This window comes from Mixophyes fleayi, chromosome 4 (assembly GCF_038048845.1).
Source record: "Mixophyes fleayi isolate aMixFle1 chromosome 4, aMixFle1.hap1, whole genome shotgun sequence".
NCBI classification, from domain to species: Eukaryota; Metazoa; Chordata; class Amphibia; order Anura; family Limnodynastidae; genus Mixophyes; species Mixophyes fleayi.
The window spans coordinates 25181107-25197052 of record NC_134405.1 but is presented as its reverse complement, the minus strand read 5'-3'; the positions used below and the strand labels follow the sequence as shown (position 1 = coordinate 25197052).

At 44.1% G+C, this 15946-nt stretch overlaps 1 non-coding gene across 1 annotated transcript; it reads left to right on the top strand.

Moving 5' to 3' along the window:
- Positions 1 to 15064: 15064 nt before the first annotated feature.
- On the top strand, positions 15065 to 15135 carry TRNAG-GCC (transfer RNA glycine (anticodon GCC)). The gene has a single exon. It is a non-coding gene; the product is annotated as a tRNA-Gly (tRNA).
- Positions 15136 to 15946: the final 811 nt, after the last annotated feature.

The window sequence follows — 15946 nt, the reverse complement described above, 5'->3', positions numbered from 1 at the left end:
TTTTCAGATTGTGTTCTCCCCAAACATCCCAGATCTGCAAAGTCTTCCTGAGTTACTGGTCTTATACACCTGGCCACAAGCTAGCTGGACATTGCCTGCAGAGCGGATGTGTATTTATAAAGACTTATTCAATATAGATGAAGGACTTACTGCTGTTCCCCAATTAAATAAATAGGTAAGAAATTAGAGAAAAATACCTAAGCCAACCACTTATATAATCTTCTTCTGCCTTAGTAGGAGATCTCAGGTCACTCTGTTCTCTGGAGGTCCTGGTGACATCAAAGACTCATCCCAAGTGTTAGAAACCACCAGAAGGACAATTGTGAAACAAGAAGTGTGTCTTTCCCATGAACACACTTCTGGGTAATTGTCACATCACAATACAGAGGTGATGCTATCTCCATAATTTGAAGTTCCTTGTTAATTTCACACAACCCTGTGGGAATCAACCAATTGTTCAGTTCCCGGATAGGGGGAGCCCTCCTCGTTGGGTGAGGGAGGTTTCGTGTTCTGCGGGAACGCTTTATAACCCATAATAGAGTTTGTAACATATTGGCAGTGGGTACAACACCTTGTTAATGGGTAGTCAAAAAATCTTGTTCTCCTATTTGTCTGCTGTGTTTTAGGATGAATTGGAGGTCAGTTGAAGAACTTGCTTTCGAACGGATGGTCTACAACATGGAAGTCATTAAATGTCCATAACCTTGAAGATGTCAGTGTGGTTTCATGTCCTCAATATGCCTCTAACAGATGTAACAACATGTAAACATGATTGTAATACATTTTTGTCTAATTTGAGAATAGTCCATTAATAATAAGATTGGGCTGAGTAGATTGGTAAATGGTCTTTATCCGCGATTAACATTCTAGATTTCTACGTCTCCATATGGGATGGGAAGTCTCACGTTTCTACATACAGACCTGGAATATTTATTTTAAAGAATATGAATATTCATTTGTAAGATTCATTTTCACAGGGTTTCCCCAGATCAGATGATGAACTGGATATGACAGGTCTGATGTCCTTTGATGTCAGCACAGAGTCCTTCTGCTGCTGTCACACTTGGTGGAGGTTTGGAGAGGTGTTAGGAGAATGGAGAGGTGAGAAGAAGAGGACCCACAACTTCTACCATTTGTTCCCCTCTCCTGCTCTGACACACTCTCATATTATCCCATAAACAGTCCTGGGTAATATTCTGAAGACTTTTGTTCATTCTTTGAGAAATTCCCGTGACCTTCTGACCGACACAAATTCATGTGGCTTTAGGTTAAATCTTCCATACGAACAACATGACTTTATATAGTGCAGTAGGGATTACATTATTGATATTATCAGTATTATAAGGACATCATTATTTCCATGTCACCATATAAACTAGAGATGGGCGGGTCCGATTCCCCGAGAACCGAACCCACCCGAACTTTGGGTATCCGAGTACCGAGCTGAGTAGCTCGGTACTCTCCCGCCCGCTCCGAATCCAAATCGAGGCCGAACGTCATCGTGACGGATCGTCATCGTTGACGGATCTCGGGGCTCAGTTCTCACGATACTTCAAGATTATAAATACACGCCTCCACAGCAATCCATCGCCATTTGACAGAGGGAGAGAGCAGGGTGTAGTCACAGGCTGATTAGAGCAGGGACAGAGAATACAATTTTCTTATTCCAATTGCTGTAACAAAAATCGCTAGAGAAGAGAGGAGGATAGAGGTTTATTTTATTTTTGTAATATTTGGCACTCCCCAGTGCTTTTGGGGTGTCCCCCATAATTGTGCATAAATATTTCTGGCTGTCAAAAGTCATATCTGTCAGCAGTATCTACCAACTAATTTTTAGCACTCAGTGCTTTTGGGGTGTCCCCCATAATTGTGCATAAATATTTCTGGCTGTCAAAAGTCATATCTGTCAGCAGTATCTACCAAATAATTTTGAATGGATTCAAAGCAGTCCACATTTGATCAGAATGAGCAACCAGGTTCTGTCACCAGTCCTGATGTTAGTGTTCCCAGTACATCATCTGGGCAAGGCGATGTCAAACTACAGAGTGTTTCGAAATCAGTCCAAAAAACAAAATAAAAATTTTTTTTTACTGTGTTGAAGCGAAAAAGAAGTGTTACTGAGCAAAAGTTAAGTGCCGATAAAAAAAAAAATTGCCAACATGACATTGTACACACGCAGTGGCAAAGAGAGAATGAGTCCTTCACCTTTGGCTATTAGTGGCAGATCCCAAAAAGTTACCGAGCCTACAATTGGTGCACAACTACTGTTACGCGTCAAAGCCGAGCTGCAAGATAACAGTAAGGCATTAGAGGATAATGTTTGCTCTGATTCACAAATGACACCAATCCCTGTGGAGAGTCCATCCAACAGTGGTATGTCTAATCATGAGCATTCTGTTAGTGTACCCATAAAAAAGGGCCCTTTCAGCAGTTCTGCTGATGTGCATCTGAACAGCCCGAGTGTAGCCGATGATACACAAATTGAGGATGCCACTTTGGAAATAGAAGAGGATGAGGGGGAGATTTATGGAGGTGACGAGGGCGCTAATGAGGATGTTGATGATTATGATGCAGACAGATACCAAATTGCCTTTCTCAATTTCTATTTATACTCTAGATTATATAACGGCTGAATAGTTTTCTATTTTACTCCTAGTGGAGAGGGGATCTGATGCAGACAGATGCCTTTGTCTTTTTCTTTGTATGTTCGAATTTCTAGTTCTACAGTCTATGCAAGCTGCTTTTTTTTCTATTTTACTACACGTGGATGGGGGGGGGGGGGGGGGGTCTGATGCAGACAGATACCGAACTGCCTTTGTCCATTTCTTTGTATATTCGAATTTCTAGTTCTACAGTCTATGCAGGTTGCTTTTTTTATATTCAACTACTAGTGGATGGCGGGGAGGGGGGGGGGGGTGCATAGGTAGCCACCAAAGTATCGTGGTCCATTTAATTTTACTTCCTAGCTCCACAGTCTGTGCAGGCTGCTTTTTTAATATTCAACTACAAGTGTAGGGTGTAATATACACCCAAAGACGATGGCTACATTGCCAATAATCAAAGATGGAGGAGGTAGACAACCAGGTTTGTCTGTATAATTTGCAGACAAGTGTTTGCATTAAGGACGGCCTACCAGGGATTAAACTGTTTTTTTCATCATTTATTAGCTTTAGAATTACCTCACTTATCTAAGAAACTGGTGGAGCAGTAAATTAGGTTATTTTAGACCAAACAAATTGTATTTTTTTCAAAAATAGCAAAACAAAACCAAACAAAACCAAAACCAAAACCAAAACACGCAAGGGCGGTTTTGCAAAACCAAAACCAAAACACGGCGGTAATCCAGATCCAAAACCGAATATAAAAACCAAAACACGGGGGTCAGTGACCATCTCTAATGTAAACAGACAAGACCATACAGAAGAATGCACCCACATGTGACATTTTCGATATTTGAAACATTAAAAATGTCACAGCAAGGTTCATCCTACATGCTCTTTAGGCAGAAGGTGCAAAGCGCACGTTGTTATATGTATAAGGACAAAGTGCACGTTGTTATATGTATAAGGACAAAGTGCACGTTGTTATATGTATAAGGACAAAGTGCACGCTGTTATATGTATAAGGACAAAGTGCACGCTGTTATATGTATAAGGACAAAGCGCACACCGTTATATGTATAAGGACAAAGTGCACACCGTTATATGTATAAGGACAAAGCGCACACCGTTATATGTATAAGGACAAAGTGCACGCTGTTATATGTATAAGGACAAAGCGCACGCCGTTATATGCATGAGGACAAAGTGCACACCGTTATATGTATAAGGACAAAGCGCACGCCGTTATATGCATAAGGACAAAGCGCACGCCGTTATATGTATAAGGACAAAGTGCACGCTGTTATATGTATAAGGACAAAGCGCACACGTTATATGTATGAGGACAAAGTGCACGCCGTTATATGTATAAGGACAAAGCGCACACGTTATATGTATGAGGACAAAGTGCACGCTGTTATATGTATAATGACAAAGCGCACGCCGTTATATGTATAAGGACAAAGTGCACGCCGTTATATGTATAAGGACAAAGTGCACGCTGTTATATGTATAAGGACAAAGCGCACACCGTTATATGTATAAGGACAAAGTGCACGCTGTTATATGTATAAGGACAAAGCGCACGCCGTTATATGCATGAGGACAAAGTGCACACCGTTATATGTATAAGGACAAAGCGCACGCCGTTATATGTATAAGGACAAAGTGCACACTGTTATATGTATAAGGACAAAGCGCACGCCGTTATATGCATAAGGACAAAGCGCACGCCGTTATATGTATAAGGACAAATTGCACGCTGTTATATGTATAAGGACAAAGCGCACACCGTTATATGTATAAGGACAAAGCGCACACCGTTATATGTATAAGGACAAAGTGCACGCTGTTATATGTATAAGGACAAAGCGCACGCCGTTATATGTATAAGGACAAAGTGCACACTGTTATATGTATAAGGACAAAGCGCACGCCGTTATATGCATAAGGACAAAGCGCACGCCGTTATATGTATAAGGACAAAGCGCACACCGTTATATGTATAAGGACAAAGCGCACGCCGTTATATGTATAAGGACAAAGCGCACGCCGTTATATGTATAAAGACAAAGTGCACGCCATGAAATGTAAGGATGAGTGCACTCGGATTCCTGGAATCCGAGCCCCCCCGAACATTGCGGATCCGAGTCAGATCCGAGCACTGTCTGGGTATTCCGAAACTTAAAACGAGGCTCTGAGTCCTAATCCCGCTGTCGGATCTCGCGATACTCGGAACCTTTAAATTCCCTGCTTGCCGCAGCCATCTTCACTCGGGCATTGATCAGGGAAGAGGGAGGGTGTGTTAGGTGGTCCTCTGTCCTGCTATTTCTCGTGCTGTGCTGTGCTGTGCTGTGCTCTGTCCTGCTGAGTCCAGTGGTGCTTTTGGCAGTGCTCTATCCTGCTGAGTCCAGTGGTGCATCAGTCCAGTGCTCTGTCCTTGCTGAGTCCAGCGGTGCATTTTGTCCTGTGCTTTGTTCTGCAAAGTGCATATTTCTTTCAAAAGTATTAAAAATTCTTCCATAAAAAGAAAAAAAAAGAAAAATTCTACAAAAATCCTTTTAAATTAATATATATATATATAAAAAAAAAAAAAAGTCCTTGCTGAGTCCAGTGGTGCATCAGGCCAGTGCTCTGTCCTTGCTGAGTCCAGTGGTGCATCAGTCAAGTGCTGTGTCCTTGCTGAGTCCAGTGGTGCATCAGTCCAGTGCTCTGTCCTTGCTGAGTCCAGTGGTGCATCAGTCCAGTGCTCTGTCCTTGCTGAGTCCAGTGGTGCATCAGTCCAGTGCTCGGTCCTTGCTGAGTCCAGTGGTACATCAGTCCAGTGATGTGTCCTTGCTGAGTCCAGTGGTGCATCAGTCCAGTGCTCTGTCCTTGCTGAGTCCAGCGGTGCATTTTGTCCTGTGCTTTGTTCTGCAAAGTGCATATTTCTTTCAAAAGTATTAAAAATTCTTCCATAAAAAGAAAAAAAAAGAAAAATTCTACAAAAATCCTTTTAAATTAATATATATATATATATAAAAAAAAAAAAAAGTCCTTGCTGAGTCCAGTGGTGCATCAGGCCAGTGCTCTGTCCTTGCTGAGTCCAGTGGTGCATCAGTCAAGTGCTGTGTCCTTGCTGAGTCCAGTGGTGCATCAGTCCAGTGCTCTGTCCTTGCTGAGTCCAGTGGTGCATCAGTCCAGTGCTCTGTCCTTGCTGAGTCCAGTGGTGCATCAGTCCAGTGCTGTGTCCTTGCTGAGTCCAGTGGTGCATCAGTCCAGTGCTCGGTCCTTGCTGAGTCCAGTGGTACATCAGTCCAGTGATGTGTCCTTGCTGAGTCCAGTGGTGCATCAGTCCAGTGCTCTGTCCTTGCTGAGTCCAGCGGTGCGTTTTGTCCTGTGCTTTGTTCTGCTAAGTGCATATTTATTTCAAAAGTATTAAAAAATCTTCCAAAAAAATTATAATTCACCAAAAATCCTTTTAAAAAATTATAAAAAAATATTCTAAAAAGTCTAAAAAAAATTATTGCAGTCCATTAACATTAATACTGCAATCTATTAAAAATTGTTCACTGTTCTTGCAGTATATAAAAAATAGTATTGTAATACAAAGTGTGCTGCATATAATGGAGGACCAAAATTTGGGGGATAAAGTAGGCCAAGACCCACTTCCTCCTAATGCTGAAGCTGCTGCCACTAGTCATGACATAGACGATGAAATGCCATCAACGTCGTCTTCCAAGGCCGATGTCCAATCTCCTAGTTGAGGGCATGTAAAATCCAAAAACCCAACGTTGACTAAAATTTCCAAAAAAAGAAAATTAAAAACATCTGAGGAGAAACGAAAACTTGCCAATATGCCACTTACGACACGGAGTGGCAAGGAACGGCTTAGGCCCTGGCCCGTGTTCAGGACTAGTGGTTCAGCTTCACCCAAGGATCTAAGCCCTCCTCCTCCCCCCCTCTCAAAAAAATTGAAGAGAGTTATGCTGTCAGCAACAACAACAAAACAGCAAACAACTCTGTCTTCTAAACAGATGACATCACAAATCCCCAAGACGAGTCCAAGGGTGTTGGTGGTTGATAAGCCTGACCTTCCCATCACTGAATGGGAAGAGGTGACTTCATCCACCATTTGCAGCACACCCTCTGCATATGCTGGAAGGATCACCCACAGTGTAGATCCAGATTTGGATAATCAAGGTGTCAATGTTGTACACCGGGAGGAGGCTATTGATGTAGCTGGCGCTGTGGAGGAACTTGATGATGAGGATGCTGATGTGGTTATTGTAAATGAGGCACCAGGGGGGGAAACAGCTGTTGTCCATGGGATGAAAAAGCCCATCGTCATGCCTGATCAGAAGACCAAAAAATGCACCTCTTCGGTCTGGAGTTATTTTTATCCAAATCCTGACAACAAATGTATGGCCATATGTAGCTTATGTAAAGCTCAAATAAGCAGGGGTAAGGATCTTGGCCACCTAGGGACATCCTCCCTTATACGTCACCTGAATAACCTTCATACTTCAGTGTTTAGTTCCAACACTGGGATGTGTATTCGTGAGCATTCTGCTGATGTGTGCCTTAATAGACCGAGTGTAGCCGGTGATACCCAAATTGAGGATGCCACTTTGGAAATAGAAGAGGATGAGGGGGAGATTTGTGGAGGTGACGAAGGCGCGAATGAGGATGTTGATTATGATGCAGACAGATACCAAATTGCCTTTCTCAATTTCTATTTATATTCTAGATTATATAACGGCTGAATAGTTTTCTATTTTACTCCTAGTGGAGAGGGGATCTGATGCAGACAGATACCAAACTGCCTTTGTCCATTTCTTTGTATATTCGAATTTCTAGTTCTACAGTCTATGCAGACTGCATTTTTTATATTCAACTACAAGTGTAGGGCGGGGGGGCATAGATAGCCACCAAAGTAACGTGGTCCATTTAATTTCACTTTCTAGCTTCACAGTCTGTGCAGGCTGCTTTTTTTATATTCAAAGTATTTACAAGCCTTGCAATCTAAATTAACAAGAGGTAGTGACGCGCTAGAACTACACCCTCTATATGCTGCAGAGGATGTAGGATCAGCCATCTGTAGAGTGAAATTCTGACCAGTTAAGGTTTTTTTATTGTGGCCCCGGTACCAAATTGGGTACCGGGCCACTCCACTATGCAGTCCAGAAAGCTACCTCGGTTCAACGATTTGGACTAAAAACAATATTGTGAAGTGTGAGGAGTTCCAAATACACTGGAAATGAGTGGAAAGGATTGTTATTGAATGTTATTGAGGTTAACAGCGTAGGAGTGAAAAACAAACAAAAAACTAGATTTTAGCACTTTTTATGCTTTTTTAAAAATAAATCAGAACCCAAAACCCTAAATCAGAACCAAAACCTTTCGTCAGGTGTTTTGGCAAAACAAATCAGAACCCAAAACCTCAAGCTAATCAGAACCCAAAACACAAAACACAAAACACTAAAAGTGCCCGGTGCACACCCTTAATTAAATGTTTAAGGGGTTTATACAATCCCCCAAGATTAAAAATACTATCCAAAACTTATTCACGGACATATGAATGGCTTCCTTGCTCAGAAGTTACAAATAAACTACTCACTAATGCAGCAAAATAATCAGGGGAACATTAATTTACTAGTATCAGCTATAGTCTCTGCCAATCAGCGCTGGTGGCACTATAGAAGGAGGACCCACAGCGTGGGGTTCCTCTGTCATAGTGCCAAACCAGTCTGGTCAGCTCAGGGCTGGATCAGGCCCCCAGATTTAACCAGCCCGTGCTAAATACCAGTATGGCCTTTCCAACTCCCCTGGGCAGTGGGTATGGGTTAGTCCGGCAGTTCCCAGGGGGGCCGCGGCGCTGTCACTGGGGTGCCGCGGCCCAGTCATAGAAAAAAGAAAGAACACAAAAACTTACCAATCCGTGCGGCGCCGGGAACCAGCATCCACCTCTCTCCCGCAGCTGTCACTGAATATCAATGTCAGTGACAGCTGCGGGAGAGAGGTGGATGCTGGGTCCCGGCACCGCGCGGATTGGTGAGTTTTTGTGTTCTTTCTTTTTATTATGGCTGGCGCGGGGCAGAGTGAGAAGGACCGTGACAGCGGAGGGGGACAGCGGGGCAGCAGAGGGGGCAGAGTGAGAAGGAACGTGACAGCGGTGGGGGACAGAGTGAGAAGGGGCAGCAGAGAGGGACAGAGTGGGAAGGGGCAGCAGAGGGGTGCAGAGTGAGAAGGATCGTGACAGTGGAGGGGGACAGCGGGGCAGCAGAGGGGGCAGAATGAGAAGGAACGTGACAGCGGTGGGGGACAGAGTAAGAAGGGGCAGCAGAGAGGGACAGAGTGAGAAGGGGCAGCAGAGGGGAGCAAAGTGAGAAGGATCGTGACAGTGGAGGGGGACAACGGGGCAGCAGAGAGGGGCAGAGTGAGAAGGATCGTGACAGCGGAGGGGGACAGAGGGGGCAGCGTGACAGAGGGCAGCAGAGGGGGGAAGCGTGACAGAGGGCTGCAGAGGGGGGCAACGTGACAGTGGGCAGCAGAGGGGGGCAGCGTGCCTGGGGGCAGAGGGGCAGTGTGCCTGGGGGCAGAGGGGGCAGAGTGCCTGGGGACAGAGGGGGCAGCGTGAGTGGGGGCAGAGGGGGCAGAGTGCCTGGATGCATACAACTAAATAAGTATTTCTGTCCTGACCTAAATACTTATTACAATATTTTGACCCAACTACTTCTAAAACAGAACTGCTTAGTAATTATTTTGGAGGGGTGCCTTGAAAAAATTTGGAGACTCTAAAAGGGTGACGCGAACTGCAAAAGTTTGGGAACCACTGGGTTAGTCTGTAAGTAAAATAGAATGAATTTACCATTTTGTCCATAGTTCACTACATGTCCTAGAGGGAGAGCGGGTGGGGGGCACTTTTTTTTTTAAATTCCTTCTTGTTTTTTGGTTTTCTTTTACACACAGCAAGGTGTGTGCTGATGGTCATCATCATTATCATCATCACTACCACGGATCTTGCACCGGGGGAGAAGCAGATCCAACAGATACCCATCCTAGGCATATCTGCGGCTACACCCCCCTTAGCATAATACAGGTCTGGCAAACCTGTGGCTCCTCAGATGTTGGTAAACTACAAGTCCCAGCATGCTTTGCCAGTAGAGAGCCTGCTGATAGTAAACAGAGCCTGCTGGGACTTGTAGTTTCACAACACCTGGAGAGGCACAGTATAGCCAGGCCTGGTATAATACATGAGGAGCAGTAACTCGCCCTTACTGCACTATGCCTACGTCTGACTGCCTGTTCTCGTCCCAGTTCCGGCTCAAGGTACGAGGTGGAGCGTTGTCTCAGTCTGAGAGCTGCGCATGAGCAGTAGGAAAAAGGCACTTTTTGCGCTTACGAATCAGATGCCCCGTGACAGTAAATTCCAGAGTTTGCAGAGCAGGAGCATCTGTGGTTTCCATTATTCTGCTCAGTGGTGCCAGAATTTCAAATAAGAATGGAACAAGTAAGGTCAAATTCCACCTGTAAATGTGCAAAATTCTAATGCATCTGTGGAACGAGGTGAGTGTTCTGCAGAACAGTTTTTATATCCAGTGATAAGTGATGAGAACTGATCTGTCTGTGACATTAAGTTACTTCCCAAAGATGGACGTCTGACATCATACAAGGACTTTATATTATTAGCTGAGGTCTGGTAGATACAACGCATACCTGATATACTCTTATTTACATCGCAGACCAGGACTCAAACTTGTTTGAGACACAGGGGCGCATTTACCAACAACCGCATAAAATGAAAAATAGTTTTCAATCCATATCGCATTGATAAGGATTGAACTATTTCTCATATTTATTAAAAAAAACCTTCAGCAGGGACAGTAGTCACAATAAACTGCTGTCCCTGTGAAGTTAAAATCTTACAGTTTCACTGCCTCTTCGTTCCCGAAGCTGCTTTCCGATCCACAGCGGCTTTGTGTGCACGCTCCATCTGAAAACTGCGGGCATGTGCACAAGAATCCCTGCGCTTCACTGCTGCTGAGAGCGGAGTGTGACAGGGAGGGGTCATGTGATCCCTCCACACATGCGCTGTGTGACAGGGAGGGGTCATGCGATCCCTCCACACATGCGCTGTGTGACAGGGAGGGGTCATGTGATCCCTCCACACATGCGCTGTGTGACAGGGAGGGGTCATGCGATCCCTCCACACATGCGCTGTGTGACAGGGAGGGTCATGTGATCCCTCCACACATGCGCTGTGTGACAGGGAGGGGTCATGCGATCCCTCCACACATGCGCTGTGTGACAGGGAGGGTCATGTGATCCCTCCACACATGCGCTGTGTGACAGGGAGGGTCATGTGATCCCTCCACACATGCGCTGTGTGACAGGGAGGGGTCATGTGATCCCTCCACACATGCGCTGTGTGACAGGGAGGGGTCATGTAATCCCTCCACACATGCACTGTAGAGCTCCGCTCTTTGGAGCAGAGCTGAACAGTGCTGTTAAGCAGAGCTGTTAAATTGCAGTACATAGATGTCCCCATAGACATCTATGGGAACTGCTATGTATTACGAAAAAAAAGTGCAAAGCAACAGATCTCTATGATATCTGCTGGAATGCACAGTTGATAGATTAGACAAATACTTCAATTGGCCTCTGTGCCTTTTTCGGGGAATTAACATGAAAATTAAGTTTAATAAATAGGCCCCACAAAGAGATGCAGCTCACAATGACCACACTTCACTACACACTTCTGTCTCTTTGTTGTGTATGAGGATGTGTATGAATAGTACATCTCACACAAAGCCACAGACTCTAGCCTGTGTGTACAGTGACACTGAGTGTTGTGTATTACTCTGCAGGAAGACACTCAGGATCACAATCACTTTGAGGTCTATGTCCCTAAATTGCTGATTAATTTCCTCCTCCTGGTCTCATATATAATGTTATGGAAATAACCTAAAACCTCCATGAATAACTAGGTCTCACCTCTCATCTCTCTGTGTGTCCATCCTCTGCTGTTGGTGTATAAACATTGTGTTATAGAATCGCACAATGAATGTGTAACTTCAAAGTAACACAATACCCAGCACTATACTGCCAGGGCACATAGGTGTACAGATGTATTTGTGTAATGTATCAGCAGTGACATTACACAAAGCTCCAATAGACACATATACAGTAGCAGGATTAATAAGGGCTAAAATGTAATGAAAAACTCTGCTAAATATTACTTTTTAAAAATGGGCTGAAGGTCATAATGGACATTGTGTAACACCGTTCTGTAGCTGGAGGCTGACGTAGCCGTCGTATGTTCCAGAGCCGTAATTTAAAATTTTAGCGCCTGGGGTGAGAAAGAAAAATGCCGCCCCCATAGCTCTCAATATTAATCTAATGCACCTAAAATATTCATAAACTGTGCCCCTCTTCAGGGTTGCACCTTGGGCCATCGCCCCTATCGCACAGCTCTAGTTATGGCTCTTATATTATCTGGGCGCTGCTAACATGGTCTGACGGAACCAAGGTGCCAGGATCCTCTCTGCAACCAATGATCTATTGTAGGACCAAGAGATTAGGCCTCCTGCAGTCCACAATGGAGGCCAGAGGAGAGGGGCATCCGCCAATACTGGGTCTACCTCCTAATCCAGCTCCATTCATAGACTATAAATTCTACTAAATGTAAATGTACGTATGCAGTGCGGAAATAGCATTCAGTGAACCAAAAGTGGAACCCCTGAAGATTGTACGGCGGGAACACCTCTGCTGAATGACCGAATCCTGCTGTACAGTTCAATTTACGTAAATTTTTGTTGCAACTTCTCTCATCTCTTCCCTCCGTCCCAATCAGGAGATCTTTGTCACACGGGTCAGGAAAGTTGGGTGGTATCTGCCATTCTCCGTTCATTGCAGAGCTGCCGTGAATGGAGGCCGCGTACACCTACCACTGGTGCGTGGAGGGGGAATGGGGCAACCTAATGCTTCATAAGTGCTGAGGATGTCCCCGCAGAGTGGCCAAAGCTCCATCGCGTATTAGCCACACTGCCTGCCCCGATTCCCTGCGCTCCACAGTAGGGTGGCATGTAATGTAACATGATAGGGATCTCAATGCTCCTATATGTATGTGATAAATTACAGAGATAAGAATATTTTTTAATGTAAATCGGCCTGGGCGATTTTCAGCTAACCCAAACATAAGTAGACTGCATAGTTTCTTCTAGACATTATTTGTAGGAACAGAGCCCTTAAGACATTTAGCCATCACAGAAATAGCTGTCAGAATTATCACCTCATCCCCACCTGGGTTATTTATTTGGTAATTCCCCCCCCCCCCCCCCCTCCTTCCCTGGAGCTGCAGAGGTGTCAGACAGAAGTGTCACTGACACTTGGACACACTTCCTGGGCACACTTCTGTCCCTCCTCTGTACAGGAGTTTAATCTACTCCCTAATAGCCCTTCTCATGTAGACACACAAACTCTCTGCTCATTGCCACTAACTGTCCCTAATTCCAGGGGCTGCCCCAGATGTAAAGATTTGTATCCTGAAACCTCTATCCTCTGAAAATTCCATATTTTTCAATAATTCATTGTATTACAGAGAACAAATCACATTCTGCATATATAGGTGTAATTCTCATTATTTGTGTTCCCTAGGCAACAAGTTAATATTTATTGAAAATGAGTATTTACGTAGGACTCAGCATTTACGCTACCTGTATGTTGATAAATGCCAGGTGTTTTGTGAAGTTAAACGCCTGATGCAGAAAGCGCCTGTCTGGCACCAATGTAAATCCCTTCTGTCAGTATATATTTTACACCAACATATTTACAACACTCCAAACAGACTTCCCATGCCACAAAACAAAAACATTTGGAACTTTATCATCTGTTGGCTTGTATCTGTGGTAAAATTCCTGGTTCGTTTGTGCATTGTGATCGCTCTCTACTGGTGATTTGTTCTCACTGCACTCAGAAGATTAAGATGGAGTTATTACTTCTATTCAGCATTGATACAGGAAGCCAAATGCGTTACGTTTACGTTTTTTTGCCATTTGGGTGTTTGATAAATGGAGGTATTGAATATACTGTTATATATATCATGTCACACTATACTGTATGTAAGTGGTTGGTCACTGTTCCTTTTGGCTAATGAGAGAATATGTGTCCATGATACTCTGCTAAAAATTTATTTTACACTGTAAATATCGCTGTGTAATGTCCCTAGTATTTCTCATACACCTCTCTATAATACAGGAAAGCCTTTAGGTATATAACCCCACGTGTCAGACCTATACCTCACACAGCCAGCAGGGAGCTCTGCTGTGTCTGCCCTGGATCCTGGGATAGGTTATATGGAAGCCACTCTTATATTGAATAGCCCCAGTCTGTGTCATTCCCAGTTACCAGCTGTGCTAGAGGTGTGTCACTGATACAGCACACACTGAGCTGCAGGTGACAATTATGTGTTGTCATTGTCACCTTGATACACTCCTCAGACACACTTCTGTCGCTGTGCTGTGTGTGTGCAGTATATTAGCTGTCACAACGTATTGTATAATACCTACATGTCACAAAGCAGGATTTTCCTCATATACAAACACATAACAGTTTTACTCTCTTATTATAGAAAACCAAAAATAAAAGAACTATTGCTGGGAATGGGATAAAGGGATCTTTATCCCATTCTGCGAGACTCATCTTCCTCTCACGCCGTTCCTCCTCTGCCTCCCCTCTCTGTCTTGCCTTACACTGGCTCCCCTTCCCCTACAGAATCCTTTTCAGACTCCTTACCACCACCTACAAGGTTCTCTCCCATTCTACTGCCCCTTATATCTCTAACCTCCTCTCCATTCACACTCCCGCCCACTCCCTGCGCTCAGCCAATGACCGCCTCCTCTCCTCCACTCTGATCACCTCTTCCCACTCCAGAATCCAAGACTTCTCCCGCGCTGCCCCCCTTCACTGGAACGACCTCCCTCGCTCCATCCGTCTCTCACCCAATCTGTGCTCCTTCAAGCGGGCACTTAAAACTCACCTGTTCATCAAGGCCTACCAACTATCCACTTAACCTCTCATCTTTTCTGTTTCTCCCCTGTCCCCTTTTTTTCTCTCCCCTTCGCTTCACTGGCTCCCTTCTGTGACTGATTTGTTTACCCTCCCTTAGGATGTAAGCTCGTATGAGCAGGGCCCATCTTCCCTCCTGTCTCCATACCTGTTCTTCCGCTCCGTCACTACTGTATTCACCTGCCTGGAGATTCTGAAGCATTGGTACTTTGTGTTTATTGTTCTGTACTGTTTTACCCTGTATAGTCTCCTGTTCGTACCGTGTACGGCGCTGCGGAAACCTTGTGGCGCCTTAAAAATAAACGATAATAATAATAACAATAGTTTATACAAAGTTGCAAAGTAAGTTCTGAATGTAGCTACCACATTTTTGTCAATACATATTTTCCACATTTTGCATTCCAAAATTCATGTGAGCATTGGTGGTTCAGTGGTAGAATTCTCGCCTGCCCCGCGGGAGGCCCGGGTTCGATTCCCAGCCAATGCAGCAGCTCTTTTTAGATATTCCTAATCCTTTTTTAGTGTTTGTGTGAGAGATGCAACTATTACAACTTGATGGAAATGCTTCTGTTTATTAACAAAAGACTCAGCATTATGTATGTCTGGTTTTATGGAAGACTCATCACACACTTTATCTGAATATTTCCATAATTAAACATTTTATTATGGTCTGTGATACAACCTCCTGTTATTGTGATATCACACCGCATTTCATGCCCAGCTGATGAGAAGTATTGGTAAGTAACAGGGTGCAGGTGACAGGTAGACATTATTAGGAGTTGGACATACGTCTGTTTTAGTGTATGATCACAATGTACGCACCGCGTCCACCTGTGTATAGTTTCTCTGTATTTTGTTGAATTGCGTCTCATGCCTTGAGGGGCGGGACAAGGGCATTAAGCGTAGGCGTAGTACAGTTAGGGTGTTTTCATGTAATTGTAACATCATTAGACGAGGACACATCCACAGAGGCACTATTTTACTGTTGTCTTTTCCTGCCCCATTGTGCTTAATATAGGGATGTAGGTGTCACTGATGCAAAGAGCTTACAGTCTAATCAAATATCCTGACTGTGCTGCGTTTTTAGATTAGCTCTACTTAATCCACACCGATTTGACGCTATTTAGATGATAAGCTATTCACAAGAAAAGCTTCCTATTGTATGATCTGTGGCTGCTATATTTTCTCATTACAATTACTGGTCAGATTAACAATTTATTATAAAATCCACTCATTAGAGTGTAAGCTCTTCTGCTGCTGCTTTGGCAGCTCAATAGGCTGAGAACCACCTTTTCCTC